Raw genomic sequence first — 19257 nt, forward strand, 5'->3', positions numbered from 1 at the left:
TGTATGTAGCATGCATGTAGTATATATGTAGTATGTAGCATGTAGTATGTATGTAGCATGCATGTAGTATATATGTGTTATGTATGTGGTATGTATGTAGCATGCATGTAGCATGCATGTAGTATGTATGTAGTATGTATGTAGTATATATGTAGTATGTAGTATGTATGTAGCATGCATGTAGTATATATGTAGTATGTAGCATGTAGTATGTATGTAGCATGCATGTAGTATATATGTGTTATGTATGTAGCATGTAGCATGCATGTAGTATGTATGTAGTATATATGTAGTATGTATGTAGCATGTAGTATGTATGTAGCATGCATGTAGTATATATGTAGTATGTATGTAGCATGTAGTATGTATGTAGCATGCATGTAATATGTATGTAGTATTTTTTTTTTTTTTTTTTTTTTAACATTTAACACATTAGCCGGATGATGGGACTACTACTGTCCCATCATTGGCTAATGTGTCAATCACTGTCATGGTAGCAGGCATCGCCCGATGGGACTTGTAGTCCCATCGGACGATGCTTGCACAGACCCCCGGACATCAGCACAGCCCCCCGGCAGGCCGGCACAGCCCCCCGGCAGGCCGGTACAGACCCCCACAGGGTGCACAGACCACCGGCAGGCCGGCACAGCCCCCCGGCAGGCCGGCAGAGACCCCGGGCAGTCCACACAGCCCCCCGGCAGGCCGGCACAGCCCCCCGGCAGGCCGGCAGAGACCCCCGGAAGGCCCGAAATGACGGCGCATCATGATGCGCACACACCGCGCATCATGATGACGTCAGGCCGTCAATCAACTGAACTTCCGATTCCGATGCCGAATTCCGATATTGAAAAAATATCGGAAGTCGGTATCGGAATTCCGATACAGCAAGTATCGGCCGATACCCGATACTTGCGGTATCGGAATGCTCAACACTAGTTAGGAGCATCATCGTCCAGTTCAAAGGTCGGGTGCTCTTTAGCCATCACAAAGTTATGTAGAACCACACAGGCCTTCACCACCTCATCGACTGTTTCAAGTTTAAGATTAATGGCCGTGCCAAGAATTCGCCATCTGGAGACAAGAATCCCAAAAGCACACTCGACAGTTCTTCTGGCCCTGGTCAGCCTGTAATTAAATATTTTTTTGGTGTGGTCCAAGTCCCGGCTGGAGTAGGGTTTCAGTAAGTTTCCGCACATTTGAAAAGCCTCATCGCCAACCATTACAAAGGGCAGTGGCGGAGCTTCGGTGTGAGGAAGAGGCCGTGGCATAGGGAAATTAAATTGGTTGCCATACAACCTCCGGCCCATGTCTGAGTTTTTAAAAGCCTGTGAGTCATTACCACGGCCAAATGCTCCAATGTCCACTGCTACAAACATACATCCGGCATCCGCAATCGCAATGAGTACTATTGAAAAGTACTTTTTGTAATTATAGTACTCAGATCCCGTTCTTTGGGGTTTGATGATCCGTATGTGTTTACCATCAACAGCTCCCAAACAGTTGGGAAAATTGCATACTGTCCAGAATTTGTCAGCAATTTCCATCCACTTTTCAGCGGTGGGCAGGGGCATAAATTCTGGACAAAGAACATTCCAGAGAGCCCGGCAGGTGTCAGCAACAATTCCAGACAAGGTAGAGATTCCAATACGGTACTGGAAGTGTAGTGAAGATAGGGTTTCTCCAGTCGCCAGGAATCTGTGAACAGACAAAGAAGTAAAATTAATATTTATGTATATTATTTTAAAAAACTGTAAAATAAAATATTAGTACATTCACGAAAACTAATTACCCAAGGTTTTGAATACTAAATTTAAAAAAAAACCATCAGACCGCACCCCTTGGTTTTTAAAACATACCGTAATGTCACCAGTAGCCGTTCCTCAGGAGGAATCGCACGACGGAGCTGTGTGTCCTGTCTCCGGATGGATTGTTGGACACGAGCAAGCAAATCCATGAAACTTTCGTGGGACATCCGGCTATAATCTGTAAATTTCTCCGGGTTTGACTGGAGCTCGCTGTAGAGGGTGTGGTATGCCCCACGGCTCTCCCAGAGTTTAACAATCGGATGTATCCACATACGCAGCCGTCTTCGCTGCCTCTCTCTCTTCCTTTGTTCATGGCAAGCAACTGCATACGCCTGAGCCATCGCGATGTCCAAATCCAAGTTGAAGTGAAAACTCTTCCAGCGCAGATCCATGGTCACGAGAAGAATCAAGCAAATGTGAAGAATACTGTAGACAGGGTCTATATATTAACATACCACACCCACAATGAAGTCCCATTGGTCTTGTGTGTTGTTGAATGGTTGTTTTTTCTTTTTTGTGGGTTTTTTTCCAAAATCTGTAAAAAAAACGCAAACGCACAAAAAACGCATACAAAAGCGCAAAAACGCTGCGTTTTTTTCCTGCATGCGCATAAAAATGCTTGAAAAAAACGCAGCGTTTGTATGCATTTGTATGCGTTTTTTCAATGCGTTTTTTTGCGGGAAAAACGCGCTGCAAAAAAAAGCAAGTGTGAAACTAGCCTTAGTTAGGGAAAAATAATACAATTTAAAAAAATGCATTTATTTCCATTTTCCCATTAGGGTTAGGGCTAGGGTTAGGGCTAGGGTTAGGGATAGGATTAGGGTTAGGGCTGAGATTAGGGTTAGGGATGTGTTGGGGTTAGGGTTGGAGTTAGAATTGGGGGGTTTCCACTGTTTGGGCACATCAGGTGCTCTCCAAACGCAACATGGCGTCTGATCTCAATTCCAGCCAATTCTGCGTTGAAAAAGTAAAACGGTGCTCCTTCCCTTCCAAGCTCTGCCATGCGCCCAAACAGTGTTTTACCCCCACATATGGGGTATCAGCCTACTCAAGAGAAATTGCAAAACAACTTTTGGGGTCCAATTTCTCCTGTTACCCTTAGGAAAATAAAAAATTGGGGGCAAAAACATAATTTTTGTGGAAAAAAAATATGAATTTTTAATTTTCACGCCCGGGCGTTATAAACTTCTGTGAAGCACTTGGGGGTTCAAAGTGCTCACCACACATCTAGATAAGTTCCGTGGGGGGTCTAGTTTCCAAAATAGGGTCACTTGTGTTGAGTTTCAACAGTTTAGGCACATCAGAGGCTCTCAAAAAGCGACATGACACCTGCAGACCATTCCATCAAAGTTTGCATTCCAAAACATCACTACTTCCCTTCTGAGCCACAACGTTTGCCCATATGGTAGTTTTCTCCCACATATGGGGTATCAGCGTACTCAGGACAAATTTGACAACAACTTTTGGGGACCAATTTCTCCTGTTACCCTTGGCAAAATAAAAAATTGGGACTAAAAAATCATGTTTGTGGAAAAAATATGATTTTTTTATTTTCACGCCAAGACATTATAAACTTCTGTGAAGCTCTTGAGGGTTCAAAGTGCTCACCACACATCTAGATAAGTTCCGGGGGGTCTAGTTTCCAAAATGGGGTCACTTGTGGGGGGTTTCCACTGTTTAGGTACATCAGGGGCTCTCCAAAGGCAACATGACACCCGCAGACCATTCCATCAAAGTCTGCATTCCAAAACGTCACTACTTCCCTTCCGAGCCCCGACGTGTGCCCATACAATAGTTTTCTCCCACATATGAGGTATCAGCGTACTCAGGACAAATTGGCCAACAACTTTTGGGGTCCAATTTCTCCTGTTTCCTTTGGGAAAATAAAAAAATTGGGGACTAAATGATCATGCTTGTGGAAAAAATATGATTTTTTTATTTTCAAGCTCGGGCGTTATAAACTTCTGTGAAGCCCTTGGGTGTTCAAAATGCTCACCACACATCTAGATAAGTTCCTTGGGGGGTCTAGTTTCCAAAATGGTGTCATTTGTGGGGGGGTTTCTACTGTTTTGGCATTTCAGGGGCTTTCCAAACGCAACATGGTGTCCGATCTCAATTCCAGCCAAAAAAGTCAAATGGCGCTGCTTCCCTTCCGAGCTCTTCCATGTGCCCAAATACACCAACATATGGGGTATCAGCATGCTCAGGACAAATTGCACAATAACTTTTAGGGTCCTGTTACCCTTGAGAAAATAAAAATTGGGAGTGAAAAGATCATTTTTGTGGAAAAAATATGATTTTTTAATTGCACGGCTGTACGTTATAAACTTCTGTGAAGCCCTTGTGAGTTCAAGGTTCTCACCACATATCTAGATAAGTTCCTTGGGGGTCTAGTTTCCAAAATATGGTCACTTGTGGGGGGTTTCCACTGTTTAGGCACATCAGGGCTCTCCAAACGTGACATGGCGTCCGATCTGAATTCCAGCCAAAAAGTCAAACGGCATTCCTTCCCTTCTGAGCTCTGCCATGCGCCGAAACAGTGGATCCCCCCACATATCAGGTATCAGCGTACTCAGGAGAAATTGCACAATTGGCTGTCCAACTTCTCCTGTAACCCATAGTAAAATAAAAAAATTGGACCTGAAGTAATTTTTTTGTGAAAAAAAGTTAAATGTTCATTTTTTTTAAACATTCAAAAAATTCCTGTGAAGCACCTGAAGGGTTAATAAACTTCTTGAATGTGGTTTTGAGCATATTGAAGGGTGCAGTTTTTAGAATGGTGTTACTTTTGGGTATTTTCTATCATATAGACTCCTCAAAGTGACTTCAAATGTGATGTGGTCCTTAAAAATAAAATGGTGTTGTAAAAATGAGAAATCGCTGGTCAGCTTTTAACCCTTATAACTTCCTAAAAAAAAACAATTTTGGTTCCAAAATTGTGCATATGTGAAATGTTACTTATTAAGTTTTTTGTGTGCCTTATCTCTGTGATTTAAGGGCATAAAAATTGAAAGTTGGAAAATTGCAAAATTTTCAAAATTTTTGCCAAATTTCCATTTTTTTCACAAATAAACGCAAGTTATTTGAATGAAATTTTACCAATAACATGAAGTACAATATGTCATGAGAAAACAATGTCAGAATCACCGGGATCCATGGAAGCGTTTCAGAGTTATTACCTCATAAATGGACAGTGGTCAGAATTGTAAAAATTGGCCCGGTCATGAACGTGCAAACCACCCTTTGGGGTAAAGGGGTTAAAGTTTCATCAGTAACTGGTGGATGAGTAACAGGTGTAGGCCTGGTGCTCTGAGAGCTCTGCCAAATTCAGGCAACACAAATGAAGGAGAACCAACTTGGAGACCAAACATTTCCAAAAATTATGGGCAGATACCACTAAAATGTGCCATCACTTTTTTTCTTTTTCTACTCACTTACATAGCACCAATAATTCCATAGCGCTTTACAGACATTACTGTAGTGGCACTGTCCCATTGGGTCCCAGGACTTCAGTGCTGCAAGGCTTCTAATGTTTTTACGTTGACTTATCAATGTTCCCAGGGTTGGAAGCCTATCACTGATGCACACTGTGTGCCTCACTGTTGTCTTGAGGAAAACCACAAGATTTTTTTCAAGCATGTTTTGATACTGCAGCATGGGTGCCTCCCTTTCTGGGGGGGAAACAACTTTAAAAGTTTATTTTTGTATCGTGGATCAAACATACTGGCCACCTAGTAGTTAGCACTATTTTGAATCCTAAGAATACATGCAACAATCATGTTGCAGATAGTGCTGCAAGAAGGCACTCACGGGTTGGTCTGTTATGATTGGGTCACCGAGGAGGAAAACAAAACCAAGCTAAGTCACAGAAAACCAGAGAGGTTGGTAACTACGTGGATTGCAGACCCCTGATCCTAACCACACAACTAACAGCAGCTGTGGAGCGTTCCTACGATGATTCTAGATGCCTTGTCTCAGCCGGAGGACTAAATAAGCCTAAAGCAAGAAAAGGGGAAATCTAAACTGCCCCAGAGCAGACCCAAAAGAATAGACAGCTCCCACACATGTATTAACGGTGAAACAAGATGAAAGCACAAACAAAGGTAGGAAAAATAGGCTGAGCAAACGATAGGGCCCACACTAACTAGAAATGACAGGAAAGGAGAGATACTGTCTGCAGTCATGCCAAAAAACCCTGCAAAAAATGTCCAACACTTCTGATAGCAAAAAAACCCTGAAGTCATTAGACTTTACCCACTATATCAGCACTCTGGCATATTCTGAGAACATAGCAAAAAGAGGCCAATCTAATAAGGGACAAAAAGCAAACTGGCACATACAGTAACATAAGAGTGGAAATTCAGCACAGCCCCGTCCGGGGCTGACTGACCACACAAAAACTGAATGGACAAAACCAAATCAAATGTGAACATTAGCAGAGAAAACTTAGCTTGAGAAGACAGGAACTGAGCTGGAAACCAAGACCTCAGGAGGCAGGAAAAAATCACCAGCAGGGATAGAGGGAGTTGGCTGTCTTAAATCCAGTCTGAGACTCCAGATGTCCAATCGTCATCCTCATTATCAGGTGGCAGATCTCTGTTAATTAGATCAGCTTCATTACCTTCTGCCACCACCAGAGGGAGCCCGGAAAGAGAACTCACAATTCCTCTGTCAGCACAAACAGTTCACTCACCAGAAACCAGAGGCAGACCAGAAAATGAGTTAACAACATTGGTCTCTTTCATAAGGTCCAAGTCCATAGTGTGTTGGTGGAGGATAACACTCAAGCTTGCTTCCTCCATTCCCTTCTGACAACCATGGACATCAGAGAGGAAATCATTATAGTCTTCATCTCCTACCTATTGCATGTCCATCACCTCTTTATCCTCATCCTTCCTCTTCAACCTTCTACATTTGTTCCTCACAAGGCAACAGACCGGGACTTTGAGACAAAGATATCCCTTCCGCATCCGCCTCTGCTTCTTCCTATTCCTCTGGGATCACCTCTACATGCAGGTTATTCAAAGTCTGCTCAAGCTTGTAGATGACCAGAATAGTAATGCTGATGGCAGCATTGTCATCGCTAACCATCTTAGTAGACATTTTGAAACTGTGCAGAAGGGTGCAGAGGTCCTTAATCTGTGCCCACTCTGTAAATGTGATATGCGCCATATCCATACTGCATTGGCCCAGGATATATGACATGACATACTGTGTCAGGGCTCGTTGCTGCTGCCACAGTCACTGCAACATGTGCAGAGTGGAATTCCACCGTGTCAGCACATCGCATATCAACCTGCTAACTGGCATGGACAAAGAACCCTTTATTAATGCAAATTGATGGAAGTGAGCACACAGTTTCTGTGCTTTCTGCAGCAGCTCACCCAGGCCAGGATAGTGGAGAAGAAATCACTGTACCACCAGGTTGAGGATGTGCGTCATTCAAGGCACGTGTGTAAGTTTGCATCTGTGCAGGGTTGTCACCAGATTTGCACCGTTATTGGACATGGCCTTCCCTGGATGCAGGTTCAGCGGAGAAAGCCATTGATCAAACTCGGCCTGAAGAGCTGTCCACAGCTCTTCAGCTATATGACTGTGATCTCCAAGCCACTGCCTGATTGCAGTGAACTCTGGCAGCACAGTACAGATCTGGTGGGGATTTTCTCTGCTCTGTTGGAATGTGTGTCTCATTAAGTCAGAGGTTGAGGATGCAGGTGGAGGCCCTAGAGGTGGTGGAGAAGGCAGAAGCAGTGGAAGTGTGAAATACAGAGGTTTGTCCTGCAAGCCTTGGTAATTCCAAGACTTGTGGAGCAGCCCCTTCCTTGCCTGCCCCCACAGCCACCAGAGTCACCCAGTGCACAGTCAGCAAGATGTAACTACCCTTGGCCATGCTTACTCACCAAGAGTCTGTGGTGAAATGCATCCATGGCATAGAATGTGTGAACAGCTCTTCAGACTCACCCATCTGTGGTTTCCTACAGTCAATTTAGCAGTTGGAGAGTTGTGCCACAGGGGTAAGGAAGGGCAATTGGGGTTCCACCTCTGTGGACTGTACTGTGTGTGTTGTTGAGTTTGAGGAAGAGGAGGAGAGACCACTTGAAGCTGTGCTTGCCATCCACTCAGGAAAATGCTCTTTCTAGTCCTCATCATCAAGGCATACAGCTGTGCGGCTGCCAAAGAAAGGAAGTGGAGTAGCCCGTCCAGTAACAGAAGTTGTCAGTTGTGTTTGGATAGGTTGTGACGGTGTTGTTTCATTAGTGCTTTCACTAACATTACCACTTACTCCACATACATCTTGAACACAAAGCCCATTCCCCATTGCACCACGACCTCGTCTTTTCCCAGTCATGTTGTTTAGATAGTGTGGTAGGAGTACATATGTTCCAAACAATTTCAATTTCAAAGTGACATTTTCCCTACTGTATCATGTTAGTAACAGAAAAACATATTTTTTAGTGTGGATGAGGCCTGTATAACATAGAAGATATGCAGCAAACATTTTCAAAATGTGATCTCCCCTAGTGTATCCCATTAATAACAAAATAAATAATTGTTTCAGTGTGGATGAGGCCTGTATAACCAAGAATATGTGTTTTAAAGAATTTCAAAGTGAGCCATTGTGTCTGGACATTATGAACGTTTCCTGTGCCCTGATTGGCTAGCCACAATGTGCATACATAAAGCTTGAAAACATTTTTTTTATAAGCTTGTGGCTCCTCTGACTTCTCCCCACCCCCTCCCCTCAATAAACACATGCCCATCGCTCATCATACACTTCCACTATCCTAGCAAAAGTGCTAAAAATACTTTAATGGCAACGCAAATATTTTCCCACACTTTTACCTAATGTTACCGATTTTATCCAAATCTGCTTGTGTTTCCGATCATGAATCCGAATGTGCCATATTCGTGCCGAATTTATGTTTGGCGATCATTTTCCAAACACATTCACTCATTTCTAATAGTAACTCTTCACTGTGAGCACTGTGTCTCACCTTACATAGGATGGACATAGTCTTAACATATCAGAATATTAGAGGAATGGGTATTTTTAATAATATTTCAGCAAAGTAACCACTGTTGTTATCAGCAATAACCAGACAGCTATTTGTGCAACTGCTTATGTGTTTGTACAACTGTGTATTAATAACAAAGGTAATCCTGATTAGAGATAAGCGAACCTTTAAAGGCTTGGTTCAGATTCACCGAACTGACCTTTGTTCGCCAAACAGTTCGCCATACTCGAATGCCATTAGATTCAATGGTAGGCAAAACCAAACACATAAACAACACCTTAAGGGGTGACAAAATGCTTCCAAAACAGCTAAAATTAGGGGCAGACATCAGGAGAAGTGGCATTAATTGACCCATAGTAGATATTTGCAAATGGCACAGCAGCAGTCAGCTATGAGCCATGCATGAGGTATCAGGGTCGGGCCCAGCATTTACAGCTTGGAATTGAAGTTTCAATGAGGACCTGGTGGGTAAAGAAGCTGTGTAAGCCTTCATAGCTGGAGGACCCCGCACCTCATGCAACACCTTCAATTTTTTTTATTCCAGTCACTCAGGTGGCACAAACATCAGTTTTATTGACTACTATTGATAGAAAAATGTAAGAATAGCAACACAGGTAGTTGACTCATCAATCGACCCACAGTAAAATCTGTTATAATGGCACATAAGCAGTCAGCCATGGGCCATGCATGAGGTATTAGGGTCTGGCCCAGCATTTACAGCTTGGAAAGGAAGATTCAACGAGGACCTGCTGGTTAAGGGAGCAGTATAAGCCTTCTTAGATGGGAGATCTCAACCATCATGCAACACCTACAATTGCTTTTTCTTTTTATTCCAGCCACACTCAGATGGCACAAACATCAGTTTCATACAGCAATATTGGTAGAAAAATGTAATGAAAGTAACACAGGAAGTTGACTGAAAGTAAATCCAGGCCTTCCTGTTTGGGAGACCAACTTACATGGGCAACCCAACTGATGGAGACCGAACTTGAAGTCTCCATATTTCAAAAAAATATTTGTCATACCGGACAAAAGTGGCATCAATTTTCAGAGTAGAAACAGTTTAATAGGCCTCTGACACACCTTCTACTACAGGAAACCCACCAGATGGAGACCCAACTTGGAGTCTCCACATTTCAAAAATAATTGACACACGCCACTAAAGTGGCATCAATTTCCACAGAGAAGAAATAGTATAATTGGACTCTGACACATCTATGACTACAGGCAAACCAACAGTTTAATGGGCTTCTGACACACCTTCCATTACAGGCAACCCAACAGATTGAGACCCAACTTGGAGTCTCCATATTTCAAATAATTATTGTCACACACCATTAAAGTGGCATCAATTTCCACAGAGTAAAAAGAGAATAATGGGCCTCTGACACTCCTTCTTCTACAATTAACCCAACAGATGGAGACCCAACTTAGAGTCTCAACATTCCAAAAAAATGTTTGTAACACAAGCAGCAGTAGCGACAGAAGTCACAACAAAGGTGTCACAGACTACAATAACGTGAGATCAATTCATGACACTAAAAAAACACCATCGCCTAATCTGATCAATCTGCAACTGGGGTGCAAAAATCATCGGAGATCAATGACTTGTTCATTTTAATGAAAGTTAGGCAGTCTTCCCTTTGAGGGGACAGCCAGAAGTGCTTATCCATCAGTACAATGCCAGCAGTGCTGAAGGCGCGTTCTGAGAGAACGCTGTCTGCCGGTCATGACAAAACTTCCAAGGCGTGACAGGTGAGCTTAGGCCTCTATTCCATTTTTGAAGACCAAACTGTAAAAGGGTCCAAACCCCCCTGATGACATTGATGCTGAGCTCCAGATACTTCTGAATTATCCTCTGCAGTTATTCACTACGAGACAGACTTGAACTCTGTTCTGCTTTTGCATGAGCTGGTCTAAAAAATGTGTTAAACAGAAATTGCTTGAGCCACTTACACTGCTGCTGCTAATATTTTGGCTATGACGCCTTGACATTCTCGGGGTTGGACATCTTCAAATGGGATGCACACTGTGTGCCTCACTGCTGTCTTTGGGACAACTACTGTCAGGATTGTCTGCAAACATATTTCGATACTCCAGCATGAGCACATCGCCCTCCACGTGGGAAAGCATCTAGCTAAATTTACTCTTGTACCATGAATTTAACAGAGTGTCAACCCAGTAGTCAGCACTATTTTTAACCCTAAGATTACAGTAATCGAGTTGAAGATAGTGCAACAAGAAGGTGCTCATATGTCGGGTGTTTCAATGAGGTCCAAGTCCATGCTGTGATGGTGGCTGGGTAGCACTCAAGGTTGCTTCCTCCGCTCCGTCCCTATCATCCAACCACAGACAACAGAGTGCATCATTATCCTCTTCATCTCCTGCACTGTTGCACGTCCATCACTTCGTCCTCCTCAACGTGTTCCTTGGCTCCTGCATTTTCACTAACAGTTTGTCTTTTACTACCTGTGCAATCACAGTCCAGAAATTTGAGATTTTGTTATTCCTTAAGCATCCTTCTCTTCTTCCATTTCTTCCTCTGGGACCATCACCTCCTCACGCAGACTAGTTGCTCCAGCATGTAGATGACCGGAATAGTGACGCTGGTGATGGCATCGTCAGCGCAAACCATCTTAGTAGCCATTTCAAAGCTGTGTAGAAGGGTGCAGAGGTCCTTCACCTGTGCCCACTCAACAAGCTTGATTTGCACCACGTCCAGACTGCATTGGCCCAGGCTATGCCGACCACCAGGCGGCACTCATAGCGATCCAGCAATAACAATTAGAGTGGTTGTCTCCTGACCTCGGGTTGTCATGCCAACCCATCAGCGATCCACGGTCATCTGGCATGGGCACTGATGAGAGGAGGGAATGATACGCTTCCTGTGCATGTATGTTAAATGCTGCTGTCACAGTTTGACAGCAGCATTTAACATGTTAACAGCCGTGGGTGAATGGCGATTTCAGCCGCAGCTGTTCTGGGCACATGTCAGCTCTACAGATCAGCTGTCATGTCCTGAAAAAGGTGCGAGCTCATCACTGGAGCCTGCAACAAATGGAGGGGCCTGCAATGATGGACTATGTCCGTCATTGGACATTAAGGGGTTAATGGAGACAGCCATTGCTCTAACTCGGCCTGGATACTAGTCCACAAATCTTGAGGTGTGTGACTGCGATCTCCAAGGCATATTAATTTAAATACTGCCTGATTGCGGTAAGCCATGGCTGTGCAGTACAGAGATGGAGCAGATTCTATCTGCACTGCTGGAATGCGTGCTTGATTAAGGGAAAGACTAAGGACACAGGTGGAGGCCCTAAAGGAGTTGGAGGAGGCAGAAGCAGTGAAAAGGAAATGTTAGATACAGAAGTTTGTACCTCAAGCCTTGGGAATTTCAAGACTTGTGGAAGAGCCCCTTGACTACCTGCCCCCACAGCCATCAGAGTCACCCAGTGCCCAGTCAGCAAGATGCAATGCCCCTGCCCATTTCTGCTCATCATGGTGTCAGTGGTGAAATGCAAGCTGGCAGACAGATATTTTTCAGGGAATGGGTGATGTTGTCAGCGGCATGCTGGTGTAGTGCAGGTACAGCTTTCCTTGAGAAGTAATGGTGACTGGACAACTGGTACTGGGGAACTGCGATTTCTGTCACCAACAGATTGGAGATGGTGAAGTTCGAATTCTTAGCTTTGCCATGTGCAGGAGGAAACATTCTTTTATGTGACCACAACTGCACGCTGAGAGCTAGTTGCTGTGCTGAGAGAGGACAGAGTAAGGAGAACAGGACAAACTGCTGGACTGTGAGTGAGGTGTAGGCGGACATGTTTTAGTGGATTGAGAAACATGTGTTGTGCTTGGTGACCCAAAAGCAGCAGTAAGGTCTACTTCCGTAACAGCTAACCGGCTCTCACTCACCCCGATTGTGGTGGGTAAACTATTGCAGTTCTACAGCCACAGACCTTTGAGTGAACACTTGGTATGGTGACGAAGGAGGAAGAAGCAGCAGATGGGGTTGATGGGATGGGCAGTGGTTGGCTAGGCCCGTTAGTCTGCATTTTAGCGCAGTGAGATTCCTACAATAAGGCATGCTTATTGCACATGTGTCGGTTCATGCATGTAGTTGTCAAATTATTGCAATTTTTGCCTCTACTGACTTTTCTTTTTTTGCAAATTTGGCAGATAACATGTGTTGGGTCATCCTTTGAGGTCTCAAAACATGACCAAGCTAAGCAACCCTTGCTGCCTCTGCCAACTGCACACTCAGGACCGATGCTGGCCACAGCCAGAGTTGGGGCTGAGAATGAAGTGCTTGTCGTGGTTGCATCTCTTTGTGTCTGTGTTTGATGACATAACTTTACCACCACATTTTCCTCCTCCTCCGCTTCCTCCACTGAGATACTCAGCTGCAAGCCAATTTCCCCTTCCACCATGACCTCACTTTTTCCCACTCATGTTGTAAGTAGCCTTCCAAAATTGTACCCTGCTGTTTCACAACCTAAGGCCCACAGCTGTCAGTCACATGTCACTAAATGAACAATGAGGAAAATAAAGCAAGCCAACAACCAATATAATATGTACGGATATTCATGAAAGACAATAGAAACCTTCTCAACTAATGAATAAACCAAATGAAAGTCCAGATAATAAAGACTAAAAATATTTTATTAATTACACAATAAAAGAGAAACCAGACATATAAGACATAATGCAATACCATAAAAAATCATAATGTAAGAAGGTAGTTACATAGAGAACACATAAGCCATAAGTAAATATAGTGATCATAAAAAATTCCAACCGCATCAAGGTGCATATAGGAGTCCTTGAGAAAGCCACGGTAGGCGAAACGTACTTTGGAGGGAGCTGTAGACGCATTTAGCCATTGACCACGGGTATCTATGATCTTATTACATTTCCTATGCACTTTATTTGAGTTTCTATACTCTCTGTCTGTTCATTATATGCACCTTGATGCGGTTGGAATTTTTTATGATAACTATATTTACTTATGGCTTATGTGTTCTCTATGTAACTACCTTCTTACATTATGATTTTTTATGGTATTGCATTATGTCTTATATGTCTGGTTTCTCTTTTATTGTGTAATTAATAAAATATTTTTAGTCTTTATTATCTGGACTTTCATTTGGTTTATTTATTAGTTGAGAAGGTTTCTAATGAGGAAAATAAAGTTGCAACCAGCTGAACACACCAGAAAAATTTAAAACACTATCCAATGTTCAAGAACCATGTAGCTGGAAACGCGTATGGATTGATTCTTATACACACCACCCCTCTTTATTGCTTTGTTGTCTGAGATGCCCATTTTTTCATTATTATGAAATTTAAAGGATTTCCAATAAAGACTTTGTGAATTTTAAATTTTTCTGGTGTGTTCAGCTGGTTCCAACTTTATTTTCCTCAATCAACTTCAGTGCTGTGCAGCAGCGGGGATACCGTGCTCCTCCTGGATTGGAACAGCATCTCAGGGGTGAGCTGAATTTTTTTCTTATTATTCATTACTAAATGAACAAACACTGTTTATTTTCGTAAGTACTGTGCCTGAACAACACTGATATGCTTTGTTGCTGGAAGATCAGTTTCACACAGGACGGGATCCTATGTATTTCACTGACAAGTTCACTTTCAGCAGCAGCACTAGCACAGGAGCGAGCTCTCTGCACTGTAACACAGAGAAATTGGTGCCAGAAAAACAAGATGTCTGCTTTTTATATGGCCAGGGACATGTGACTTTGACAACCAATCACAGAAGACTTTTTTTGTCATGACGTTGTTGATGGTTTCTGCACCCTGATTGGTTGCCAAAATCAACACATAAAATTAAGTGAAAAAAAAAACATGTACCGCTCCTGAAATCCCTACAGGCGCTTCTTTAACCTCTCCCCACCCCCTTCCCTCAACAAACACATCCCCATTCCACCCCGCTAATCATACAGCACCACTATCCTAGCCAAAGTCATACACAAGCATGAAAACGTGATAATTTATCGAACTCAGACTGACTTTTGCCAACTTTGAGTAAAAATGCTTGAGAAAGCAAACATGAATCCAAATGTGTTGCATCATTTTCCTACACTTCTAGTGTTCAGTTTGTTGCTATGAAGATTGAATACCAGAGCCTGGCCAAGTGTGCACAGTAGCTACATTCCAGGCTGAGGAGATAAGTCCTGAGATACCAGCTGTCTTGAAGCTTCTGCTCCATGGGCCAGGCTCACCCTGGAGGAGTGTGGCTATCTGGTTGTCACAAGATCCCCTGATGATGTAATTAGGCTTGAGCTTGAGATAGTCACCAGGTACCACTCCAGGGCTGTCCCCAGTACTGGGTCAGGGGGACCGCAAGGGTCAGGATAGCAGATACAGACACATACTTGAAATTACTGACAGGACAGGATTCAAAATCACATGTAGAATGGATGTCGGAGTGGGTTTAGACAGCACAAGGTCAGTTTCGGACAGAATAGGAAGTTCAGATAGGACAGAGTTCTGGTAAACTGGCATAGGTTGTAGATTCAGGTTCATATACAATGGATTCATAACTCTGGATCAGGTTCTGTCAGGATGGGCTTAGGAACAAGTTGAGGTTAAGACTTGATGAGTTTAGGAATAAGTTCAGACAGGTCGACTTGGGAACAGGTTCAGAATGGATAGGTTCAGGAACAAGGACCTGACAACAGACTTATGGATCCATACACTAACTAAAACTAACATTGCTCAGGTAGCTCACTACAGGATAATGTGCCTTAAGTACTTAATGTCTCCCAGCTATTTCCAGGAGTGCATGTGCTGCCCCTTTAAGAACCTGGGAGACCTACACGATGTGTGTAAACCCTGAGAGCAGGAAGCCATGGCAGGAGAAGGAGATGCCACCATGGTGGTGAGCATGTTGCCATCCCTGCCGTGAAGATAGAGAGGAATCGTGCAGGGGCAACAGTGTTGACATTACCCCAGCCACCTCTCTTCAATCTATTTATTTCTATGCAGCAAATAGCTGTACAGAGTCACTTACCACTCCCTCTCAGCTCCTGAGTTGCTGTCATCAGTCCTGCAAACTCACCAGCCCCTGGCATTCGCATTTTCCAAAGCAGTTCTACTAATCAGGTGGTCTTCTCTTCCATCCTCCCAGTGGATGGCCATGGAACAAGGAGGTGGAATAAGATTCTGCAGGTGAACAACTGGCTACGTCGATGGTGCCGTCAGCAACGATTTGGATTTCTGGATCACGGAGTGAACTACTTATACGATGGACTACTTGCTAGAGATGGGGTGCACCTTACGAAGACTGGAAAGCATGTATTTGGAAGTCGCCTTGCTACACTTGTAAGGAGAGCTTTAAACTAGAACAACATGGGAAGGGAAGCAAAAGACCAGAAAAAGCCATACACCTGACAAATGCTATTGAGAACTCTGCTATTAGAAGTGGAAAGGAAGAACAAAGACGAAAGAATCTAATTAATAAAAATATTGGAGAAAGAGAAACCAATCACAAACTAAAATGTTTCTATACTAATGCACAAAGCATGGGCAACAAACAAGGAGAATTGGAACTACTAACACAGGAACAGAAATATGATGTAATTGGAATCACTGAAACTTGGTGGGACAATACACATGATTGGAATACAAGACTAGAAGGATACAACTTATTTGCAAGAAACAGACTTGATAAACGAGGAGGGGGTGTCGCATTGTATGTTCGAAACGCGTATATCTGCACAGAGATTGAAGCTTCAGAGACTGGGAGTTCTGTGGAAACTGTTTGGGTAAGAATACAAGGACAGAACAATGGAAAGGACACCATTGTAGGCATTTACTACAGGCCGCCTGTGCAAGCCGAAGATATAGATGAACTCTTTATGCATCAGATGGCCAAGTTCTCCAAAAAATATGACATAGTTGTCATGGGAGATTTCAACTATCCAGACATTTGTTGGGAATCTCTCTCAGGCAAAACTAACAGGTCAAGGAAATTCTTATCCTCTCTTGCTGACAACTTTATCTTCCAAAAGGTAAGGGAGAAAACAAGGGGAACTGCTACCTTGGATCTAATCCTTATAAACAGGGAGGAAATGGTTGAGGAGGTAAAAGTGGCTGGGACCCTAGGAGGTAGCGACCATGCTATTTTAGAATTTTGGATTACTAGAGGTGGAAGACCTGTGAAGACTCAGACGTCAAGGTTAGATTTCAGAAAGGCAGATTTTAAGGGATTCAGAAAGAGAATTGGAGGGATCCAATGGCTGGATATCCTTAAAGACAAAAATGTCCAGGAAGGATGGGAAATCTTGAAAAATGAAATTCTCAAAGCACAGTTGTTAAAAATTCCGAAAAGAGGGAAGAATAGGAAGCATTTAAGGAAACCAGGATGGATGAACACAGAACTTAAGCACATGCTAAAAAGGAAGAAAAAAATGTTTATAAAATGGAAAGAGGGAGGCATATCTAAAGAAGAATATAATGCTGTCTGCAGAACCTGCAGGGCACAAATCAGATTAGCTAAAGCTGAAAATGAACTGAGGCTTGCAAGAGATGTCAAAAGCAATAATAAAGGATTTTGGGGATATGTCAAAAGTAAAAGAAAAGTCAAAGATGCTATAGGATTTTTACAGGATGAAAATGATGAAATGGTAAGACAGGATGTTGAGAAGGCTGAACTTTTAAATTCCTATTTTGCATCTGTTTTCTCTCAGAAAGGAAATGCAACATCAACTGTTATTCACTGTCCTATTAAGGGAATAGAAGAATCCAGGATATCTATAAACAGAAAGATAGTGAGGAAACACTTAGCTAACCTAAATGAATTCAAATCTCCAGGTCCAGATGAATTACACCCCAGAGTACTGAAGGAGATAGCAGAAGAAATTTTTGAACCCCTCTCCATAATCTTTGAAAATTCTTGGAGAACAGGAGAAGTGCCAGAAGACTGGAGAAGAGCAAATGTTGTTCCTATCTTCAAAAAGGGGAAGAAGGTGGACCCAGGCAACTATAGGCCGGTGAGTCTGACTTCTATACCAGGAAAGATCTTTGAACAAATTATTAAACAACATGTATGTCAATACCTGGATAAGAATGAAGTGATTAAACAGAGTCAGCATGGGTTTCTAACTAATAAGTCATGTCAGACTAACTTAATTTCCTTCTATGACGGTATCACTGATTGGGTGGATCAAGGAAATGCTGTAGATATAGTATATCTTGACTTCAGCAAAGCATTTGACAAAGTCTCTCATACAATCCTTATTGATAAAATGACTAAGTATGGAATGGACAAGGCAACTGTTAGGTGGATTCATAACTGGCTTAGTGATCGGACCCAAAGAGTGGTCGTAAATGGCTGCACATCCAGTTGGAAGAATGTCTCAAGTGGGGTACCACAGGGCTCTGTCCTGGGCCCTGTATTGTTCAACATCTTTATCAACGATTTAGATGAAGGAATTGAGGGTAAACTGATTAAATTTGCTGATGACACAAAGCTAGGAGGGATAGCTAATACTAGAGAAGAGAGAGAGAGGATTCAAAAAGATTTAAATAAACTGGAGAAGTGGGCAGCAACTAACAGAATGGTTTTTAACAGGGAGAAATGCAAAGTACTACATCTGGGCAATAAAAATGAAAAAAGCATATATAGAATGGGAGGAATAGGGCTAAGTGACAGCACATGTGAAAAAGACTTGGGTATACTAATAGATCACAGACTGAATATGAGTCAACAGTGTGATGCAGCAGCAAAAAAGGCAAATGCAATTCTAGGATGTATTAACAGAAGCATACAGTCTAGATCACGTGAAGTCATTATTTCCCTCTACTCCTCTTTGGTCAGACCTCATCTGGAATATTGTGTCCAGTTTTGGGCACCACATTTTAAAAAAGACATCAACAAACTGGAGCAAGTTCAGAAAAGAGCGACCAGAATGGTGACCGGTCTGCAAACCCTGTCTTATGAGGAAAGGTTGCAGGATTTGGGAATGTTTAGTTTGCAAAAGAGAAGACTGAGAGGAGACTTAATAGCTGTCTACAAATATCTAAAGGGCTGTCACATTGTAGAAGGATCAACTTTATTCTCATTTGCACAAGGAAAGACTAGAAGCAATGGGATGAAACTGAATGGGAAGAGACACAGATTAGATATTAGAAAAAACTTTTTGACAGTTAGAGTGATCAATGAGTGGAACAGGCTGCCACGAGAAGTGGTGAGTTCTCCTTCAATGGAAGTCTTCAAACAGAGGCTGGACAGACATCTGACTGGGATGATTTAGCGAATCCTGCTTTGAGCAGGGGGTTGGACCAGATGGCCCAGGAGGTCCCTTCCAACTCGACGATTCTATGATTCTATGATTCTATGATTCTATGAATCACTGCTCTCATTTTACAAGTTAGGCCGGGATCACACACAGCGAGATACGGCCGAGTCTTGCAGGTTA

Source organism: Dendrobates tinctorius, unplaced genomic scaffold, assembly GCF_039654945.1.
Source record: "Dendrobates tinctorius isolate UK_male_01 unplaced genomic scaffold, ASM3965494v1 ptg000134l, whole genome shotgun sequence".
NCBI classification, from domain to species: Eukaryota; Metazoa; Chordata; class Amphibia; order Anura; family Dendrobatidae; genus Dendrobates; species Dendrobates tinctorius.